This window comes from Mytilus californianus, unplaced genomic scaffold (genome assembly GCF_021869535.1).
Source record: "Mytilus californianus isolate M0D057914Y unplaced genomic scaffold, xbMytCali1.0.p SCAF_1, whole genome shotgun sequence".
In the NCBI taxonomy this organism is placed as follows: domain Eukaryota; kingdom Metazoa; phylum Mollusca; class Bivalvia; order Mytilida; family Mytilidae; genus Mytilus; species Mytilus californianus.
This window is the reverse complement of record NW_026262581.1, coordinates 758,376-781,982: the sequence shown is the minus strand read 5'-3', so window position 1 is coordinate 781,982 and position 23,607 is coordinate 758,376. Positions and strand designations below refer to the sequence as shown.

At 31.8% G+C, this 23,607-nt stretch overlaps 1 protein-coding gene across 2 annotated transcripts in view; it reads left to right on the top strand.

The window, feature by feature from the left end:
* Positions 1-23,607, top strand: part of LOC127726412 (uncharacterized) — a 54,641-nt gene that overhangs the window by 24,393 nt on the left and 6,641 nt on the right. The window contains exon 1 of one of the 2 annotated variants that reach the window (XM_052233832.1): positions 12,232-12,325. The exons of the other annotated variant lie outside the window; for it this stretch is intronic. The gene's annotated coding sequence lies outside the window, so the exon portion shown is untranslated. Of the gene's footprint in view, positions 1-12,231; positions 12,326-23,607 lie in introns of those variants that run through there. 2 annotated transcript variants of the gene reach the window in all.

Sequence of the window (23,607 nt, the reverse complement as noted above, 5' to 3'; positions counted from 1 at the left end):
GTCCATAAAAATAGACAAAATTAAACAATATCAATCAACGGAACAAGGGAAAAAAAACAAACTGACATATTTCTGATTTGGTACAGGCATTTTTCGAAAAACAAATGGTTGGATTAACCTAGTTTGATAACTAGCTAAACATCCAACTTGTATGACAGTTGCTTAGAGTTCCGATATAATGACAAAATTGGATGAGCGATCCAAACAATCATAAACAGACCATACGGTGACCTATGGTTGTAAACTTCTATGTCATTTGGTATCTGGTGGAGAGTTGTCTCATTGGCAATCATACCACATCTTCTTATTTTTATAATAGGATAACTTAAAAACAGACATATGGGCACAAATTTGCCAGGACATTTTATCTATGCTAATAAATATATTTGTTTTGTGGTGTGGATATTTAAATCATCAGTCATTTCTAGTCAGAATAAAGAAGATCAAGATATTTGTTTAAATGACACACAATAGAAAAACAAACACACTTAGGTCTCCTTGTTTAATTATTGCTCCTTGACTAATACTTCAAATTTTATTTCAGTTACGTTTTATTATCAAATAAAATTTCTAGCTAAACTTTGCATGCGAGAGTCAAATTAAATTAGTTTGTGAAATGGATATATAGAAAATATTCGTACATTGCAGAAAAAATAAAAATCATTTGTACACGCTTTAGAAACAGAGAGCAAAGCGAGTAAAAATTCATTTCATGTTTTCCTACAGTGCACGAATATTGGATATATCAATATATCAGTAAAATATGTAAGCACACATGTTTTATAGAAGATGCCCTCATTGGTATGGTGCCTACATCTTTTAAGATAGAGATACGACATCATTCTGAGTTTTTATCGTATTAAATGCTCGTGGATATGTTAGCCAATACTTTATCATGTCCTGTATATGACATGGCATATACATTAATACGTGACTGGGAAATAATGAAAAAGATATTAAAATGAAATTTCAATGATAGTGTATAAAGTTGCCTTAGTTTTCATCGTGCACATCTCTGCTTCCTTGTCTGTGTTTTGATTTACCTTTGGTCCTGTTTTGTTTTGTCGGTTGTTGAATGTGTATACTAGGTTTTGGATGTTCAATAAGCAGGGTTGGCAAAAACCCGGGTTGTATGAGTATTGCCCAACCCAGTGGGAAATACTGGGAAAAACCGGGTTTTACTGGGTAATACTGGGCAATACGGGGTAATATGAAATACTGCCATGAATTTTAAAGAGGATTCAGTGATTAATCACAAATGCAATATAAAGTCAAAGACTTCAATTTGTTTTTTTAATAAATATAACTAATATCAGAAGTCCAGTAATGGACTTCTGCTAATATTTAGAATTTACAATTCTATAGGAAAATTACTTTTAAACATTTTTTGTTCATTACTAAAAATGTTTACTAAGTTTTAGCATATATATGTTTATGTACATCACCAATTTATAAGTAATTATTCAGATTATAATACACATTTGTTTATATAGCAATAATCAGCCTTTTGATTTCTATTAGTGTTCATGACCTTTCCCCTTAGAGTGTTTATTTAGCAGTATGATTGTATAACAATTAAAATTTACAATTCACTTAAACACTGCAATTAAATGCTTTTTTTCAACTTGGATTTAATATTGTTGGATTTAATATTGAAACAAAGCTTGGAAATTAACTAGGTATCCTGAAATGTCCAAAACTTGTATTCTGCCTACATGTACATACATGTAGAATTAGTGGAGAAAAGGAAGAAATTCAATATTCATGACTGACTCTCAATGGTTATCTGTATAAAATGTGTTTATTTAGCTATAATACTATTAAACTACAACAAGTCTTTACTCTTATGTGTAAAAATAAGCTTGAAAAATCATATTACCCTGTATTGCCCAATATAACCCGTTATTAGGAGTATTGCCAAGCCCGGGAAAACCCGGATTTTCTCACCAGGGTTTTCCCGCCCGGGTAATACTTTGCCAACCCTGTCAATAAGTCTAGCCGCCAGCATCATTGAAGAGACATTGATTGTCGAAATTCACATCAGGTGCAGTAAATATGGTACCGTTTATGTTATAAGAAAGCAGGTATTATGCATCAGAAATGAACATGTTGTGTTAGTATTTTTGTTTGATTTTTGCTTTCTTACTTTTGATTGGATGGTCACTAATACTGGTGATTCTGATGCAGAGGAAACGTGCGTCTAGTGTAACAAGTTATTAGCCTCATGGTTGTATCTTTTGTCATTCTAAATATTCTAAATTGATTCGTTTCTAATTTGGATCTCATTTCAGAACTATGAGAAATTGTTTTGTAGCACTCATGTTATTCAATTTATTTATGATGAAAAGAAACATACATTTGATATCTCTTAATCTGACAACGTTGATTTTAAAGTAAAAATAGTTAACATTTGTCAACAAAATATGGTCATTTACACATATACAGGTAATGCTGGTTTAATATCTCTTTTAAAAATGTTTGATGGCCATTCCTCCTGAAATATGGTCCTTCATTTGTCCGTATATCTTAATTAATTGAAAGCTATCCAAAACTAGCTATACAATTGTTTTTTAGTTATACCATTTTGCTATATTTAGATAATGTAGCTTTTCAAATCATGGTGTACCGCTAACTATTTTGGCTTTAACTATTCTTTTACATAACTATATATATATATATGAATCAAGTCAAAATGTAAAAATCACAGAATTGATCGTGAGAACTGCCCCAGGTCATTGAATTAATGAATCATAATGGCACCATACTCAAATTATATATAATATAGATAAAAAAATAAACGAGATCAAAATGTAATAATAAATTAGTTTGGTAGGTATGTAGTAAAATGGTAGATTTGGATATGCATGCCAATGTCCGAAACCATATATGATAATTTTAAGTTAGATAACACATGTCATTTTGAATTAAAAAATATATATATCCCGCATCCGAAGCAATGATTCCTTGTCTGGATTTGACAAAACATTGCGTCTTTTTTTTTGGAGGGGGGTCAAATTAGCTTTTGAATTTTCAAATATGTTGGCCTCCAGCATCACTAAAGATACATTAATTTCCGAAATGCGCATCTGCTGGAGTAAAATTGGTACCGTTAATGTTATTATGTAACATGCAAAACTAAGAATATGACCATAATATTGTTTATTTTAACAATTTATGCCTAGTGATATTTGTATGACCAATATATGGAGTATGAGTTACGCCGTCAAACCTGGTACTTAACTAATGAAAGGGATTAAACTTAAAAGATATCACGTGATGGCTACTGTTCAAATTACAAGATTTGTGTAAAGGTGGACAGCCCTAATGACTTTTTTTTTGTCATTTCATAATGATAAATAGTGAAAACCCTGGGACATTTTAATTAATGGTCCGGTGAGACGAATTTGTGCAAACCGAGCAAAATCCACTTGTATAGCAATCGATAAGACCACCAAACTATACAATGCCCTGATCAGTGTATGAGAACATTTGCGTGGCAACCAAACAGATGTTCAATACAATCCAAACAAAGATACAAATGAACCAGAATTAAAAGTAAAAGTCGGGTTGTTGTCTCTATGGCACATTCCCCATTTGCATTCTCAATTTCACTGTTGATATCCGTTGTGTCTACGTTAGTCTCAGCAGCAGCGTTCGAAGCTAATCAGTTTGGAGGACAAGTATCTGCAAACCATATAGTCTATAATAAAGTATAAATCTGTTCCTAATGTCAGAAGTAAGACAATCCCTAGTGTATACACTAATATGACATTATTCGTACACATGTACATAAACTTGAGATGACAATTTCTGTATCATGTTCAATAAAACTACCTATACGTGTGTACCACGTTATATTCTGCAGCTTCGAAAATTGTTGTTTATAAATTGGAAGTTGTGTTTTTATCTCAAAGTACATATAGTTATTCCATTCGAAATTTGTCATTTTTGTATCAAAACAAAATACAAAAAAATGTAGGCAATCGGTACGAATCTTTTCATCACGTGTTACCAAAATGTTACTGTATAAAACTTAAAAGTAAACATATTTATTGATTAAATAAAGGTGCGTTGCCCTTAATGAAATTTGTACGACTTTGCCCCAGCAGAGCTATAGAAAAACAGTACATTAACGGGTGTTACACGGACACTTTTTAGATGATACACGGACACTTTTTAGTTGTTACACGGACACTTTTTATGAATAGAATCACTCGTGCATGATCAGTGAGTTCATGGGCACTTTAAATTTCAATTAGATTTGAACTTTTTGTTTCACCGACATATTTCTTGTCCTTTTTATTAAAATATTTACGTTAATTGGCATCAATAATAATATTTTTTTTCAAACAATTCGGGTATATTACTATTCATATCAGTACACTAAGGGATTGATCATTTAACTTCAAAAGGGGTGTTATGGTTTTTTCCTAAAAAAATATTCTGATCCCCAATTTTATGAGAAAAAATTTATTGTGGTCAAGCAGATGACAAAATAATGTTCTGATTCCTGATTTTCCGAATACCGTATATAAAAGTGCTAATTTCGAAAAAAAATATTTGATTGATAGTGTTGAAAAACTAAATAATTTTCTTACTAAAAAAAACATACCACCTTTTGAAGCTAAATGGTTGGTTCGTAAATGTATTTTTTTTTCAATATATGGACATGAATAGTATTTTGGACAATGCCGAAAGTAAAGAAATGCTGGTAACGACGTTTATATTTCAATAAAAAAGACAAAAAATATATATAAAAAAAAAAATCAAATCTAATCAAAATATAAAGTCCCTATCAACTCACCAATGCACGATTGATCCTATAAATAAAAAGTGTCCTTTTAATACATGTTGAAAGCAGCAAATCTTGAAGAAAATCATTCAACTTATGTCATCAATTGAGGACGATAAGCTGCGATTGGGTCATATTGTATCACGTGTCTAATCCCGATCAACACTATTAAAGACATATAAAAACCTACAAGCATGAAACAATTTAAAAAAATCCTAAATATATGCCTATATTATAATATATATCAAATAACAAGACAAAATCCATTTTTTAATAACATTTCATTCACTAATGAAAAATGAAATTCATTCTTTTTATACATTTATATTGTTATTGAATTCATATATAATGAATTCATATATTTGGGAGCAAACGTACGATTTTTATTATTTTTTTAAGGGGGAATGGAATAGCACATCCTGCTTTTTTCAACAAAAAAAGGATCAAGCCTGTTTATTTCAAATTTATTTTAATCCCCACCCCCTCTTTTCCGTTTTTCCCCAAATAAAAATCAAATGTTAGATTGCTTACCTCTGAAATGTTTTTCATACATTACTTACTTGCGAAACTGCATTTTAAAAAGTCTCAAATGTGTACGACATTCAACTTTTACTTGACATGATTGGTTTTTTTTTATAAAAAATTAGATTCTTGAATTTCTTGAGAAAAAAAAACTCTCGACTGAAGGGAAGTAAAAAAAAAGTTTGTTTAAACTGTAACTTACATTAACTGGTATATGGCCATTTAAGTTTCTAATCTGTTTAATTTTGCTACCTCTTCTAAATGCAAAATGTACTACTTCTTTCTTGAAACGTCGTACAAGTCAGATACAAAACAAAGGTAATAAAAAAAAACAGGCCGGAAACAAACTGCCGTTAAGTTCTTCTGCACTTGTAGTCAGGTCAAGGTCCTCGGCTATCGCCTCGGATCTTCACCTGACTACTCGTGCAGAAAAACTATCCCTCAACGTTTGTTACCGGCCTGTTTCTTTGTTACCTTTGTATTGTATCTAATACACATTTCAGACTATTTCGGTTTTTAGACTTAAATATTACATGAATGTACTTGAATTAAACAGACTTGCTCTGATTAAAGAAATACCATTTGCACGAGTTATAGAGCAATAGAATGACTGGAAATTCTTTAAATGACGAAAATATTCAACGTCTTACTTTTTTGAGTTTTGCATCATGATAGATAAGAAAGCGCCTAGTCGTCGCATTTCATTAGTATATGTTGTTTTGTCTTTATCCATTCTCAGATAAAAAAAAAATGTTTTGTGCGACAATGGTGCTGTGTGTTAATTTACTCAAAATGTTCTCCCAATTACATATGAAGTCTTTGTAGTGAAAAGTATGACACATATCTCTAATGACGTCCCTTTCAATACGTCAGAGTCAAGTGGCGGGATCAAAGCTTGGCCAATATAAACATTTTTCTGAAAAGATGAGATGAGTAATCAGGTATTATTTGTTTTTAGTGAATTTAAAGGGTTATGCAAGACCCAAAACGATCTTGACCTTTGATAATTCTAAATAGGTAATTTATAAATATACAACAATTGATGTTCGACTTTGAAATTAAGGCCAAGTCATGACCTAATTATCTGAAATGTTTCTAATTAATGAATGTTTTGATACATTAGGGTCAAAATTGTATTAAATCAATAAATAAGACTTACATGTGAATTACAAATTATAAATCCTTTTTTTAACTGATTGCAATGTCTAATGGTTCATGCAATGTGACGTTTGCATGAAGGGACTCAATGTGACGTTAGTATGAGTTTGTACTTAGTCGATACCTCTGCTGTTGGACTATCAGTCCCCGGGGTATCATCAGCTTAGTATTCGTAAATTTTATGGACACCATCACTAATTGAATGATCTATACGATGTGTCTGTGTCTAAACTAAATAACGACATTTTCACCACGTCTTATATTGTGGTTTACCATTTACGTCGTCTGGTCTGCTAAGTACCGAAAAAGTAAAATCACAAAAATACTGAACTCCGAGGAAAATTCAATTGGAAAGTCCCTAATCACATGGCAAAATCAAATGACAAAACATATCAAACGAATGGACAACAACTGTCATATTCCTGACTTGGTACAGGCATTTTCAAATGTAGAAAATGGTGGAGTAACCTGGTTTTATAGTGCTAAACCTCTCACTTGTACGACAGTCTCTTCAAGTTTCGTTATATTTACAACAATGCGTGAACAAAACAGACATAATAAATAAAATAGTCAAAATATGGGTATAGCAGTCATCACTGTGTTACAATATCAAAACAAACAATCATTTACAAAAAAGTACAAAAGCATCTATCAAATTAAAAACCACATTCAATGCTTCGCGTGTCTGACGTCAGAAAATGTAAACGTCACATAAGAAGAAATTTTGTCGTTCAATGTTTATTCAAAACAATTTTATAATTTCACATGGGGAATGTTGGTATACAGGGTTAAAAAATCAAAAGTTATGTTAGAATTAATTTCAGAAATAGACCGACATTTAAAACTGTCCAGAACGTGACCTATTCCCGAATATGACTGTTTTCCCGAGTGTGAATTCGCATTGCTATCAGACGTGTCTCGGTATTTATACATCTAACATTCATAAAATTGAGAATGGAAATTCGGGAATGTGTCAAAGAGACAACAACCCGACCATAGAGCATACAATGTATTTATTTATGATGTTTCGTTTGTAATTCTGGTTGGATATTGTGTTATGTCTTATCGTTTATGGTTTGAATTCTATTTTATTTTTTTACATGTATGTAAAAGTTAAGATAATTAATCAGCTAGTTCATTTATATGATTTTTAGTTTAAAGCTACTATATGCACAGGATTTATTTGTTTTTACAGTTTTGATTTAGATGAAAAACCGACATCGTTAGTGAATACAAATAATTACACCATTACTAACACAATTCTCTATTTATATTCTTTTAATGGTTAGAAAATACATAAAATAACACCATTACAAACTCAATCCCAATTTTATATTCTATTTTTAGAAATTTAACTCAGACGTCACTTTTTGTGGCGTTGATACATTCGTGTGACGCACAATTCATAATTCTATTGTGGTGTAAATGGGAGGTGTCCGTTGTTATTCTGTGGTTTACATGTTGTAATGTTTTATTATATTATTTAATTATGTATGTCTCTGTCCTGAGTATTGTTGCGTTAAGTTGTAATGTATTCCTGTCACGGAATGTTGTCATTTTAGCGGTATGTTTAACTTTGCCATATAAGCGGGAGGTTTGGCTAGCCATAAAACCAGGTGCAACCCACCATTTTTTCTTAAATGTCCTGCACCAAGTCAGCAATATGGCAGTTGTTATCAGATAGTCCGTTTCTATGTATGTTGGCGTCGTTTTTGTAGCATTTAAGTGTTTATGTTGTTCCGTTGTTTTCCTCTTATAGTTGATGTGTTTTCCTCGGTTTTGACTTGTGACCCGGATTTGTTTCAGATAAATCGATTTATGACAGATTTATTGAACAGCGGTATACTACTGTTGCCTTTATTCAGTACTTCGGTACTGACATGATTTATAACAAACCTTTCTAAAATTGTCCATTAATAAATTTTGAAATTATAAATAAACTAAGGTTTCAACTCCCTCAGGCAAAGCTAGCTTTAGATGGATTTGGCTATTGTGTTAATGCCCTTTTTGTTTATATAGTTATTCAACTGTTTCGCTTCTTATACATCCTTGGCTTTCAAATATTCGGCCTTGAGCGTTCCTGATAAAGGGTTAATCCAGAATAACGCTTCGGACGAAATCTATAACGTTTTCGTTTTTTTTTTGCTTAAGGCTTCCTCGCGTGTGATCTTGGGAAAGGTTAATCAGAAATCACCTTTAAAAAAGCAAATCTGCAAATAAGCCATTCTCTAACGTATTTTACTTACAAGTATCTGCAATTCATATAGTCTCTAATCAAGTTTAATCTATTCCTATTGAATTATTTTCAAAATATTAATGCATATTAACCGTACGTAGGTACCTAGTCTGTTGAAAAAATTACACCCTGTAGCTTTACGAAATACTTATGAAAAGAACTGAAGGTACATTAGATAAGTCATAATAGTCGACACCATTAATTCCAGAGAAAATTTTCCTTCAAATTAACGTTTGATTTGTTTGTGTGTTTTTTTTTTTTATATATTATTCATTTTAATGTAATAATGATACCACCATACTGTGTTGAAAATAGAAGTTTTTTGCATAATTGTTTAATATCCCGTCATTAAGTTTAAATTGCAACTCTCAAAATCAGTGAAATGTTTATTATCCAATACCACAGGAATTAAGCTAACATAAAAGATAATATAAAAATATGTATTAAGAAATTAAAATGTAATGCGAGGTATTAGACAGAATAGAACGTGATTTGGTTATAATGGTAGGTATTATTTTCTGCGTCTGGAAAAGCAACTACATATCACTGTAATATGCACTTATTGATGACACATGAAGTGTTTTTCATCGATCCCTGAACCGGAATTCTCTGCTTTGTTAAAACCGGATTGGCATTATACTCCAATTGAAAAATACCTACAATTCGTTTTTTATGAACAAATATTTGAAGAAATGTTGTCAAAACGGGTAGGATTTTTTCAGTAACATATTACCAATGTTCGATTAAAAACAAATTCTTCAAACCATTCAAATATCATGTTCAGGAAGCAGCGTATAACTCGTTTTTTGTTACAATTAGCACTTATCTTATTAGAAAAAATTATCCGTTACTTTGGGTGAACCAGGTGATTCTTTGTTGGAATAGTTATTTGTTTTTATAGTGATTAAGATTATAGCACAATGTTGACTGCTGTACCCCTATTTTTTTACAATTTTACCTATTATGTCTGTTTGTTTTGCTCACTCACTGTTGTCAACATAATGGAATTCTATCCGACTGTCATACAAATGAGAGGTTTAGCTAGCTATAAAACCAGGTTTAATCCACCATTTTCTACACAAGGAACTGCCTGTACCAAGTCAGGAATATGACAGTTGTTTTCCATTCGTTTGGGATGTTTGAGCTTTTGATTCTGGCATTTGTTGAGGGACTTTCCGATTTGAATTTTCCTTGGAGTTCGGAATTTTTGCTATTTTACTTTTCTCTAACGTGATCAAGAAAAATAAAACCTCTCATAATTTGGAAAGTAGGGTCAATATATGCCCGCTACTACAGGAAACTAAAAGCAACATATGTTGATAAACTAATAAAAATCAAGTAAAAAGAAACGAAACAACACAACGAATTTGCCTTTTTTAACCTTTAAGCAGACACTTACTGTTTGCACTTTATCGATTACGGTTGTGTTTGCTTGCGTCTTTATAGTCATATGAAGTATAATAGACGAGATGATAAGGATTTTTTTTTATTTTGAATAACTTATATAACTTAATAATCCATATTAATTCTTGATGTTATCAAACAGATCGGTTATGTTCTCAAGGAGAGGGGGCGGCTTGGCTGATCAGTCGAAAGAAAGTAACAGTTCCTTTATATTGACATGTGCTGTTGTAATGCTAAAGTTGAATTACTATTTACGTTTCAATACTTTATAAAAAGGATAAAATTTTATAACCCATTTCTCATATGGATGCACATAGAACTGGCACTTGTATGACCGATTGTCCTACCTTCTATTAAATAAAGTGTGTCCCATCGTGCTCATAAAATGTTTATAACACGAAAATAATATATGCAACATTATTATTTATATTAAACCTAAGTTAATGTAGATGTTAATCCATTGAACAATAAACCATTGACTTGAGTTCTGAAATATAGCCTTTTGGATTGTCCCCTTCCAAAGGCAGACCTAAGTTGAGGAAGCACTTGTTCGACACTTTGGAATGGTAAAACAAGCAGACCCCTACAGTCGGAATAGGGCGTTAAATCTTTTTTTCAAGTTTCAAACTCTCTGTGTGTAGCAGAACCACATGTTATCAGTGTCATATCACTGTCTTTTTCGATATACCATTTTTCCCGTGGTAATGGATTTTCGTCGATCCATGTTGCAGAGCTTATACGACATGTTGAGCAAGATCTGTTTACCCTTCCGAAGCACCAGAGATAACCCCCAGTTTCTCATCTAAATTTTTTCTCACATCAACTTGTTTACTAGATTGTTCTCAATTTTTTTTTTTACTTTTGTTAAAAAGAAACCACCTATTATGTAGTACATGGTCATCTTTTCATGAATTTTATATGTAAAAAAATATCAATGTTTTGATAGCGCATGCTAATTTCTCATCAACTTTAACGACAAACTTGTAATATATTATAACAGTTAACTCGATCTACTTATGTTTTGAGTAGAAAAATAAATACAAATTATAACTACTCAAAGCAATGTTTCGACTTCAGGACTTCAGTGCTGTCTAATATGATATTTACATTTGTACAATAGCTTATTGTATCGCTTCAGGGTTGATTTTCCAACAGTTAGGGACATTAAGTTGTTTAAACTTCTCATTCCAACTTGGCATTTTTCATTTTTTAGTTGACATTTCTAATTTCTTAGTAGACATTTGTCATTTCTCAGTTCCAAGTAGTTTTTCTCTGTTCCAATTTGGAATTTGTCAGTTCCAATTTGGAATTTCTCTTCCTATTTGAAATTTCTGAATTTTTCTGAATTTTTTCATTTCCAAAATGACAATTCTTAGTCTGGTCCACACTTGTAATTTTCTAGCTCAATTTAGACATTTGTCAGTTCTATGTTGATAAGTTCAAATTTAACATGTTTCAGTTGTTTTCATGTGATGAGCTTTTTGTGTTATAGATCACAGCATGTTTGTATTGTAAAATGTTCGTTAATCATCTTGTACTAAATATGGTCTAAAGGTCAGTCTTCCTCAAAATTCTTATGGCCGTATTAAAGAAAAAGATAAAATAAAGTTACAACACTGGAAAAAAAATCCATCTTCTATTGCTAAAAAGACAATTTGAATAAAAACAAATCGTGTCCTCCAACTTCATTTTCCTGTTGTAAGGCACCATAATCAAACAGAGTTTGTATTATGTCTGCGATTTTGTAGTTGAAATGTGTCATGTTGTTGGATTTTACACTGTATATGGTTGTACATGGTTCATTACACTATTAAGATAATAAAAACGGATGGAAAACTCAAAGCTTCAAAGTAGCAACTGTAATACCGACAAAATAAAACTACTCAGACAAGAACGACTTACAAAGAGTAATGGAGAAGGAGACAGATGGGATAACTACCAAGTGTGTTTAGTTCTATTGTGCCTATTAATGTTCTGATTGGTTATTCCCTCGATTATGATGCATTCAGAAAAAATGGGTTAATAAACAAAATCTTAAATAATTTAAATGTACAATTTTGTTGAAATATGACCTACAGTATTTTTATACTGTAAAATCAACGATGCATTTAAGAACGGTTTTCTTAATTTGATAATATACAGTATTGTTCAGCCAAAAAGTGTATATTGTTCAAAATATAGGTTATGTTTGAAAACGATGTTAAAATTGAACAGTAAGTATTTGCAGTATATTGAAATTGTGGGCAACATGATTATAAGTTACAAATTTAAGGTTAGATATTTGAACGATGTAAGTGGGTTTACAAATTTTAATGATAAACAATTTACAAATATTAATCAAAGGTAATGAAAAAAGAGAGGCGGAAGATACCAAATGAACATTCAAACTCATAAGTCGAAAACGAACTGATAATGCCATGCCAAAAAAGCGACCAAAAGATAAACAACAGTCTAAAAAACAAAAAATATTAAAATTAAAAAAGGGCAACACGAACGCCACAAAAAATCTATCTCATGTGTTTTAGAAGGGTAAGCAGATCCTGCTCCAGATGTGAAAATGACATGGAATTTAGCACTGCATAAATGATTTAATTCAATTTACCCATACTCTACTTCAGGTAATTCCTACATTGTAATTTCCGGGTTCAATACTATCCTTGTTGTTTAAATCTTTAGTAAACGTAATATTTAAAAGTAGTTTTCTCTTAAATAGTTAATTCTTGTTTATTGAACACAGTAAGTACATGCATACACGTCTTATTTACTGTCCAGTAAAATTCAAGTTTGCAAAAAATATATCAAATATATTTCAGAGATGAATTGTAAACCATGAATTGACACTCGATAGATTTATTGATATTCAACATTGATGATAGCAAGCATGTTTGCTTTTATTTTAGACTAGATCGCTCAAGTTAAAAGATTATTCACAATCAAATTTGATTTAAGTTAAATATAAATTATTTTACCCCATATATTCACGACACATTTTGAAACCGCCGGCAAACACAATATTTACTCTTATGCAAATTTCATTGACCTTCAAGTGTAAAGAGTTTCATTATTCCTCATGGTCAAATCAGAAAGAGTACCTAAAATCAAATGAACATATCTGCTTATTACTTTTCTGCACATTAATATCACTTTCAAGAATTTAATTTTTTTAGGGGTCAGCACTTTCTCTAGTGGCAGTCAAAATTTCCCGTCCTTCAGTACAATCAACTCACTTTGCAGAACCCACAATTGGTTTTGTCTTGAATTTGTTCTAGCCATAGATTTGCGTAAAATACTTGGCACTAGACGTTAATCAATTGGATAGATAATAACAACATCAATTGTTTACGTTTATAAATTATACTTACATGCATATGGAAATAGCATTTTATAAACTTCGTGCGTCCGAGGCGTTTTTCTAGATTTAACTTCAGAAGAAACACCACATCACAAACATTTGAATGCAAGAATGAATAAATACATGAATACGCATGGAACTATATTACAAAAAGGAAACATGAGTTTCCAAATTCATCTTTTTAACTGATTAACATACTTGGGGGAGTTAAAACCTTACTTTCTCAATACCTGATTTTTTCTTCTTCCCAGTTTTATAAACCGATGATCTAAAAAAAAAATGTGTTATAAATCATGTCAATACATATGCCCTGACTTTTGAGATAATGATACCATCAAGGGCTAAATATTCACCAGTAGTGGTATCGACCCAGTTGTAGTAAATGAAAATTACACTTTATAGCGTATGGGCATCCGAATAAAGGCAACAGTAGTATACCGCTGTTCGAAATTCATAAATCGATTGAGAAAAAACAAATCCGGGTTACAAACTAAAACTGAGGGAAACACATCAAATATAAGAGGAGAACAAAGACACAACAGAACTATAAGATAACAATAGCCATTTTCCTGACTTTTTGTTCTAGATTAACCTTCATCAAGATCGCTCAAAGGAAAACATAACATTTGAATTTAAACGATGCATATAGACACCAATACGTGCATGTGTGGAGCTATATGACAAAAATGGACAACATAGAGTATAAAAATTTTATTTAAGTAAGAATATTTGTTTCGTGATTTCTTATTTGACCAACGGAGAGTTTATGAAAAGTGTGTCATGAACCATGTCAATACAGATGCGTTGACTACTGAAATTATGATGACACCACCAAGATCTTAAACTCACCAGTAGTAGTACCGACTAAGTTCAATAAATAAGTAAATAAAAATATCAAGTCCTAAATTGCGAGTGTCCGGGCACTTTTCTGAGGCTATCTTCATGGGGAACGTTAAAACACACAAATATGAAATTCAAAGATGTATAAATACCTGACTATATAAAGCTATTTGACAGTAATCGACAAACTTTGATCTGAAACTGTCATTTTGGTTAAGGAACTCTTAAAAAAATGAATAATATATCATTAAGTCATTTTCGGTCTTTCAGTCAATTTTCAGATCTATCCACTGCGGTAAAATCAGTACTGTATAGACAATTCACTTTACAGTTTATGTTCAGTTGACTGTTCCGTAGATGTTATTTACCTGTACTCATCAAAATGATACTGAATTGTCTGAAAAGATACTGAACAGTACTGAATTGACTGCAAGTGAATTGTCTGCGCAGTACTGAATTAACCGAAGTTTATATAAGTCTGACAATTGACTGAGACTGAACATGACTGAATGATTTATTGTTCAGACTTTTCAGATGATGTTTTGATCCATATGACCGTTTAAGACTAAAATGCCTATAATATTGTGATTAAAAGGGTGAAAAAAAGAGTAGCTAAATTCATCTAGGTCAACTTTGCCTAAAGGAGTTTGGACTTATGTTAATAATTTCTTAATTAACCAACTGCGAATTTAAGAAAAGTATGATATAAATCGTGGTGTTATGATTGCAATCTTTGCAAAATTTAATAAAAACATGTTCCATGGTAAGTCCTCGTTGAACTTAATAAAATCTATTTTAATATGTGAGAAAAGAAGACGGAGATATTACGTATAACATTACCCCATTGTATGAACACAATCGGCATGATAACTGATATTTTGCCTCGAATCATAATAAAGCTTGTATTGATGTAACCAAATGATTATCACAAAATATTTTGCAATTAAACAGTCACAGTAAGTGATGTTATATTAAAGCTGTATGTAAATAATGCTGAAAATAGCTTTCAGAAAGTTTGCTTTACATTTCTCGTTCAATCCTTAAGGACATTTATCTACATTATATATGTAGGTGTTAACAGACATATCTTATAAAATAATGCATTTAATGTGGTGAATAGTATAGTTTAAATAAACGATGTAAACAAATGATAACGTTTTTCTGTTCTTAAAAATAAGAAGATGTTGAGACAACACTCCACCAGAGACCGAATGACAAGGACCAAATGACTAAAATATCAATCAGTACACATCCAACACCAAATGGATTTAGTGTAAAGACGTCATTACAAGTCAGAGAAAAACATGACCTTGTGCAATGCCAAATTACAGGTGTAGAACCGTGAATGTGCATATGCATGATATATATATATATATAACAATACTATTTAGTTACAGCTAAATTTCTCAAACCAAATCTTTGTATCTATGGAAAAATTTAGTTATGGTTTTAAGTTATTTGTTCTAACGAAATCTCTGAAATTATTTACCCGTAATACATAGATTACGTTCATTGAAATTCAAAACGTCACTACAGACACGGGCATAGCGAATGAGTTGTGATAATTAAACACCGTAAGTTGGTGCCAAAAAAACACCCCGATACAAAAAAAAGGAAAATTAACAATAGGGAAAGAAAAATCGTCCCCTTTGTCAAAAAGTTTTGTGTAGAGTTTCCCATGTAAAACTGAAATATCTTAATCTAGGAAAAGATAGTCATTACCGTTTATATTTGATTTATTTAAAGTTAGTTCATTAGGGTAATTTTGGCAGAATATTTAGAAAATTATTGATTATTTAACGAAAAAATATCATCAAGATAACGATAAGATGCAATTTAGACAGGTCTTTTTGAGTTTTTCAATAAACTGTGATTCATAACAGTACAAGAACAAGTCTGTTATTAAAAGGGCGCAATTGGCGTCCATACGAATACCTGTCGACAAACTTTATTGCTGAAACGTACATAAATGTAAAACATCTAAAGAATTTTTTACACTCCACAAATAGTTAATTCCACTATTTTCTTATGTTTTATTACAAAATTTAATGATAAGTTCTTTGATAGTAGTTAAGGAACTCGTTAAAAGCACAAAAAAATTAGTAATAGAACACTTACTAGAAGCCGAGACGAAACGACATTTTACCGGTTTTTTGTGAAGTTTAGGTAACCAATACATAGTAGGGACCTTCAAATGTCCAGAATGCCTCAAACTGTGGCGTAGTTATGATATGACTGTTTATAATATGCTCTGTGGACCGCACGGACCTGAATGTAGAAGAATTATTGATTTCATTCTTAAGAACTTCCGTGTAGTATTAACGTCATACCAACACCACATTGTTGGCTGGTTTGCTGGGCGCTACAAACACAACCGCTTTTCCAGTACTTAAAGTTTGTTTCATATTCTAGGTCTAGAGATAGGCGTATTATGTACTCTTTTATCTAGTTTTAAATCATTTTCGAAATGTGATATTCGAATATCCACAACATTCATACATTCATTAAAAAATAAGAATCAACAGTTTTCTTTTCATCTTTTTCCCGTTTACACCAATTTTTACAATACGATGAAGTAGCGTCTTTTGTGACCTGACGACACTGTGACCAACACCATAGCGGTTTTACTTGATATTTTTATCTACCCTCTTCTTTTACGAAATTTGATCTTCTTGGCTTTAACACTAGATTCACAGAGGTGAATATCGAAATATATGTCTAGCAATCCACGTTTTCTTTTAACTATTTTCTTCCCTAAAAACCTTCGTTCTTTTTATTTTTACATGGTTGTTTTACATCCACGTCATTTATTTTGGTGGATAGTTGTCTTATTTGCAATCATACATCATCTCCTTATGTTTATATTGTTTTATTCGTATGGACTGATTAGTATTTGTAAGCATTTATATGTATCCTTGTAGTGATCGCTAAGATAAAAAGGCATTAAATTCTGTTCGGTATTAAACTAATAGTTAGGATCCATGTTGCTACATCTGGGGATACGTTTATTTGGCAATCGCCAATGGCAGTCAGCAGGGTTTAAGAACATCCGTTGTTTGACCTGCTAGTCAAATGCGTTTTGTTAAAATATACTTTTTCACTTTTTTGGTCTTTTGGTAAATGTTGTTTGTGCTGTATTAAGACACCTCTACCAAGAAATTTGTTTTGCATGCACACGTATAAACATTACGGTTTTATATCCAACGCAATCATAGGTATGAACGTTGTTTTCAATTTAGACTTGTTTATATTTTTTTCGTTTGGGCTTGTATTATATTTGCCTTCGGGTTTATATGATCCGTTCATCCTATTTCGACTCTTCAAAATTCAAGAGTCTATCCTAAATTGAGGTAAATTATATGGCCTTCCAAATACCGTTTCGATTCTTACATCCCTGAAGAGACATTAAGTGTCAAAATCCGGATATGGTGTACTAATTTTTGCACCTTTTGTTTGCGGTATACCTTCTTTTCCGCAAGTTTATTGTTTTCTGTTTGGTATTAAATTAATAGTTAAGATCCATTTTGTTACATCTGGTGATACGTTTATTTGGCAATCGCCAATGGCAGTCAGTAGGGTTTAAAAACATCCGTTGTTCGACCTGCTAGTCAAATGCATTTGTTTAAATATACTTTTTCACTTTTTTGGTCTTTTGGAAAATGTTGTTTGTGCTGTATTTTGACCCCTCTACCAAGAAATTTGTTTTGCATGCACACGTAAAAAAATTGCAGTTTTTATCAAACGCAATCATAGGTTTGAATGTTGTTTTCAATTTAGACTTGTTTATATTTTTTTCGTTTGGGCTTGTATTATATTTGCCTTCGGGTTTATATGATCCGTTCATCCTATTTCGACTCTTCAAAATTCAAGAGTCTATCCTAAATTGAGGTAAATTATATGGCCTCCCAAATACCGTTTCGATTCTTACATCCCTGAAGAGACATTAAGTGTCGAAATCCGGATATGGTGTACTAATGTTTGCACCTTTTGTTTGCGGTATACCATCTTTTCCGCAAGTTTATTGTTTTTTGTTTGGTATTAAATTAATAGTTAAGATCCATTTTGTTACATCTGGTGATACGTTTATTTGGCAATCGCCAATGACAGTCAGCAGGGTTTGAGAACATCCGTTGTTCGACCTGCTAGTCAAATGGGTTTGTTAAAATATACTTTTTCACTTTTTTGGTCTTTTGGAAAATGTTGTTCGTGCTGTATTTAGACCCCTCTACCACGAAATTTGTTTTGCATGCACACGTATAAAAAATGCGGTTTTTATCCAACGCAATCATAGGTTTGAACGTTGTTTTCAATTTAGACTTGTTTATATTTTTTCGTTTGGGCTTGAATTATATTTGCCTTCGGGTTTATATGATCCGTTCATCCTATTTCGACTCTTCAAAATTCAAGAGTCTATCCTAAATTGAGGTAAATTATATGGCCTCCCAAATACCGTTTCGATTCCTAACATCACTGAAGAGACATTAAGTGTCGAAATCCGGATATGGTGTACTAATTTTTGCACCTTTTGTTTGCGGTATACCATCTTTTCCGCAAGTTTATTGTTTTCTGTTTGGTATTAAATTAATAGTTAAGATCCATTTTGTTACATCTGGTGATACGTTTATTTGGCAATCGCCAATGGCAGTCAGTAGGGTTTAAAAACATCCGTTGTTCGACCTTCTAGTCAAATGTGTTTGTTAAAATATACTTTTTCACTTTTTTGGTCTTTTGGAAATGTTGTTTGTGCTGTATTTTGACCCCTATACGAAGAATTTTGTTTTGCATGCACACGTATAAAAATTGCGGTTTTTATGCAACGAAATCATAGGTTTGAACGTTGTTTTCAATTTAGACTTGAGTATATATATACATATATATATAACCCTTTTTAAAAGCAAAGCAATTGACATAAGAAAGTTAAATGAGGCAATTTTTGAGTTAGTCTTGATATTCTGCGAGAGTATTAGTGTACGATATCAATTAGAATTGAACATATGACAGAAAATAGTTTTTGGGATGAAGCAGGGTAGGGGTTTGAGTGGATCTCCTTAAAATTGCACAAATCAGAGTTTTATTAATGGTATGCTTCCCTTACTAAAATAAATTTCTAATAAAATCATAGAAATATTTCTCAGAATTTCATGAAAAAAACAAAATATGACAAATGGTGTATTTTTCTTTTAACTTGAGATCATACCATCATTCTCGAAAAAGGGCAAAGCAAATTTAAACAGAAATTTAAAATGAAAAACATAAGAATGTGTGTTTTTCATTCTAATCTTACTTTGACATTGTATTCCCATTGTGTAATTTTTAATTCGCATTGTAAATTATTGAATTTATATTATTCCAGTATGCTTTTCTTAAATTTCAATGAGTAAAGAGTAATGAGCAGTGTGTATTTTGAATTTTTCTGAATTTTAGTGTGTTAATTTAATAGTTCTCATAGTTGACCAGTCAGAGGTGTTACTTAAACAAGTTTTTTTGTTACTTATACTAGTATTTTTTCTCGAAAAACTGGTTAATAATTGTTTAACGAAAACGACTTCCCATAGTTTCGCAGCATTTGTTCAATATGAAAACTTTCCTATTTTGAAACTGAATATACCAATAGAAAAATGGAAAACTTGCTGTTCATATTATGATTATCAAAAGTCAGTACCAACAGGGAAATTTCTGTGCAATAATAAGATGATTTCTTTGTTTTTAAGCAAAAATATTATGATAGCGGTAGCTGTTAGTGACAATTTCTATAAGATAGATATAATGGGATCAAGATAGATATTTACTGAGTTAAACAACGAGTCTAAATCGGATTCAACTTATATGATAGACAAAAAATACTGATTGGAACAAATAACAAATACTTAACTTAATTGCATAACAATCAAATTGAAAATAAATTTTAATAAATGCCGTAGGATGGTTTTATCAAACCAACGAGTAATTTTTACTGGTGTCATGGTAAATTCACGTCTGGCGTATAATATTTTAATCCTGGTATCTAAGATGAGTATATTTGGAAGTTTCCTTCCCGCGGTTATCACCAGCCTAGTAGTCAGCACTTCTGTGTTGACATACATGAATTATCATAGATATGGTGATAATCATAAATTAATTGTTTACCAAACTTTGATTTTTTCGAAATAATAAGGATTTTCTACCCCTAGAATATATAACCTTAGCTGTATTTGGCTAAACATTTCGGAGTTTTGAGTTCTCAATGCTCTTCAGTTTCGAACTTTATTTGTTCTTTTCAACTTTTTTTTTTATTCGAGCGTCACTGATGAGTCTTTTGTCGGGCGTACAAACTTCAGTCCTGATCTATAATAAGTTATTTATATGTGAACTTTAACTTTTCAAAATAATGATTTTATATTTTATGAATGAGTGAGTTAACACCCTATACAGACCTCATTCACAATTGACCAATGAATGCAGGGGGTACTACAGGGATATTCCCGCAAATATTTCGATCGATTCTTGTACCTTAGTTTTTTTTTTATTAATTTCTAAATTGATCATCTTATAATTTACGAAACAAATATTACAAATCATCGAAAAAATACTGACTACTGGGCCTCAGGTACTTACATTCCACCAGCATCGACCCAATTCTAAAAAATAATACTTGATAAATTTTGCGCATCCGAGGAGTCGCTTTTCATAAAAAATTAAGTATAAATAAAAATTCACAAATGATTTCAGAACTTCTATATACTTACATCAGACTTACACCCCCTCCCCAATTCAATAAGCCCTTTTCAAATTTCTGACGCAACTTATTGGACAGAAATCCAAAAAAATATAGTACAAAAACCAATGCCGATATTGTTTGTCTTCAGTGCTAATGCACAATGTAATTTTTATATCATTGATATCTTGCTTTTTGGTAAACAGTTTAAGTTTACTAAAATCACGATATTTATCCAAGATTTTGCATTTTCCAACATCGAATTTTTTTGTTAAGGTGCTAAATACTTGTTTTCTCAAATTTGGTTTGTATGTGTTATTTTAGCAATATATCGTGATTCTCAAAAAAATAACACAACAGTACAATGTATATATATATTCTTTATTGCCTCCAGAAGGAGAGTGTAAATAATAAACATAATTTCCATTCTCAATTTTATTTTATAATAAACACAAAATTAAATATTTTAACAAAATAGGCAAATTAAATCAGAAATTTCATGATCAGTTGAAATGAGTAATTGTCAGTAACGGATATTACAGTTATTCTAATCTTGTATTAAAGATCCAAATTTAAAGATAAATCGAACGCATATGGCTTGGAATGTCTCTAATTGGTCGGTTTCTAGTGGGAAATTGTCCGAATTGCAGGAAAGTAAATAATAAAAAAGTTCTTCATCAGACATGTTTGCTAGGAAGATACTGAAGTTATTGGATTGATATTAATGATTTCACACCAAAAGTTATCACGTGTTTCGTCGAGATAGTCACATGAAGCAATAGCGTGAACTAATGGATCCAAAAACATTCTACCACATCTGTCACAGAGAATGTATTGTCCAATGCCATTTTCTCTTACTAAACATCAAACAGAAATCAAATAATGAGCTTGTTTTCGTAGGTTTGGATGCTTCAATGCTACAGTCCATGCAGAGTGAGGTGCATATGTTTTTTTGATCGTTTTAAAAGCAACAAAGTCATCATCAATGTTAATACGTCTTGTCCAATTAACAATCTCGAAAGCGGCCACTGCTGTTTTCACAATACGCTTCCATACTAGAGGTGATGGGAAAAGTCCGGTTTCACAGAAATCATCAAAATATGTCGATAAATCATATTTCTGCAAAATGTTCATAATGTCAACAGTGAATCCCAAATTTGAATGGCTTCCGTCGTTGTATTTAAAGTCGTTAACTCTACGAATTAATATACGGAAAGATACAGATTCGCACGGAAGATTACATATCCGCCCTAAGAATAGAAGTTTCTTCTCGTCCACATAGCTTTCAATGCTGAACCAACTGATCATCGGAAGGCCCATATCACTTCGTGTGCGTCGTGGTAAACCTTGAATATATAATAAATGTAGTGCTGAGTTCTTTCCAACATTAACCATTCAGTTGAAGTAAGTTTGCCCCATAATTCACATCCGTACAACGCCTTCGGATAACACACTTGTTTTGCGAATTTTGAATATACAATAGGGTTTAAAATAGCTGGATGAACACCTAGACGGATTAAAGATATACTGTTGCACATAGGGTTCTCCAAATGTCTATTGTACGTTCCATAGTCTTAAGGCACGTATAAAGCTTAATTCCACAATGTTTTGCTGTCTTAATTGTCGATATTGGTTCATTATATAGAAGCACATCGGTTCCAGTTGTAGATTAACCAAAATGTAAGAGCTGACTTTTCCCTGCTGATAACGCAAAGGTCCAACGGATGCTGTACTCTTCGCAAATTTTGACCATAACTTGTGAAGATTGGCGATCAGTTGCGATTATTGAAATATCGCCAGCTTGAACCGGCGTGCTAGCCTTAAGGTCATGTATAAAAGCACCTTGTTGACAAGTTTCTAATTTGTCAATGAGGTCGTTGATAAAAATTAGGTAGAGTTTTGCTGAAAGTATACTTCCTTCTCAACACCACGATGCAATTTGAACCAATTTGACAACTTTCCACCAGAGAATACCGCACTCGTAGTAGTTTCCTTCCCGCGGTTATCACCAGCCTAGTAGTCAGCACTTCTGTGTTGACATACATGAATTATCATAGATATGGTGATAATTATAAATCAATTGTTTACAAAACTTTGATTTTTTCGAAATAATAAGGATTTTCTTCCCCTAGAATATATAACCTTAGCTGTATTTGGCTAAACATTTCGGAGTTTTGAGTTCTCAATGCTCTTCAGTTTCGAACTTTATTTGTTCTTTTCTGTTAAGTTGCTAAATACTTGTTTTCTCAAATTTGGTTTGTATGTGTTATTTTAGCAATATATCGTGATTCTAAAAAAAATAACACAACAATACAATGTACTTGTAGGAGGTTATTGCAAGCTTCAATACATACCAGAAGTGAGTCAGGAATACATATTATACTCTACATAGATATAAGAAGATGTGGTATGAGTGCCAATGAGACAACTCTCCATCCAAGTCAAAATTTATAAAAGTAAACCATTATAGGTCAAAGTACGGTCTTCAACACGGAACCTTGGCTCACACCGAACAGCAAGCTATAAAGGGCCCCAAAAATTACTAGTGTAAAACCATTCAAACGGGATTTTACATACCTTTTTAGAATAACAGTACCAATTTTATCTGT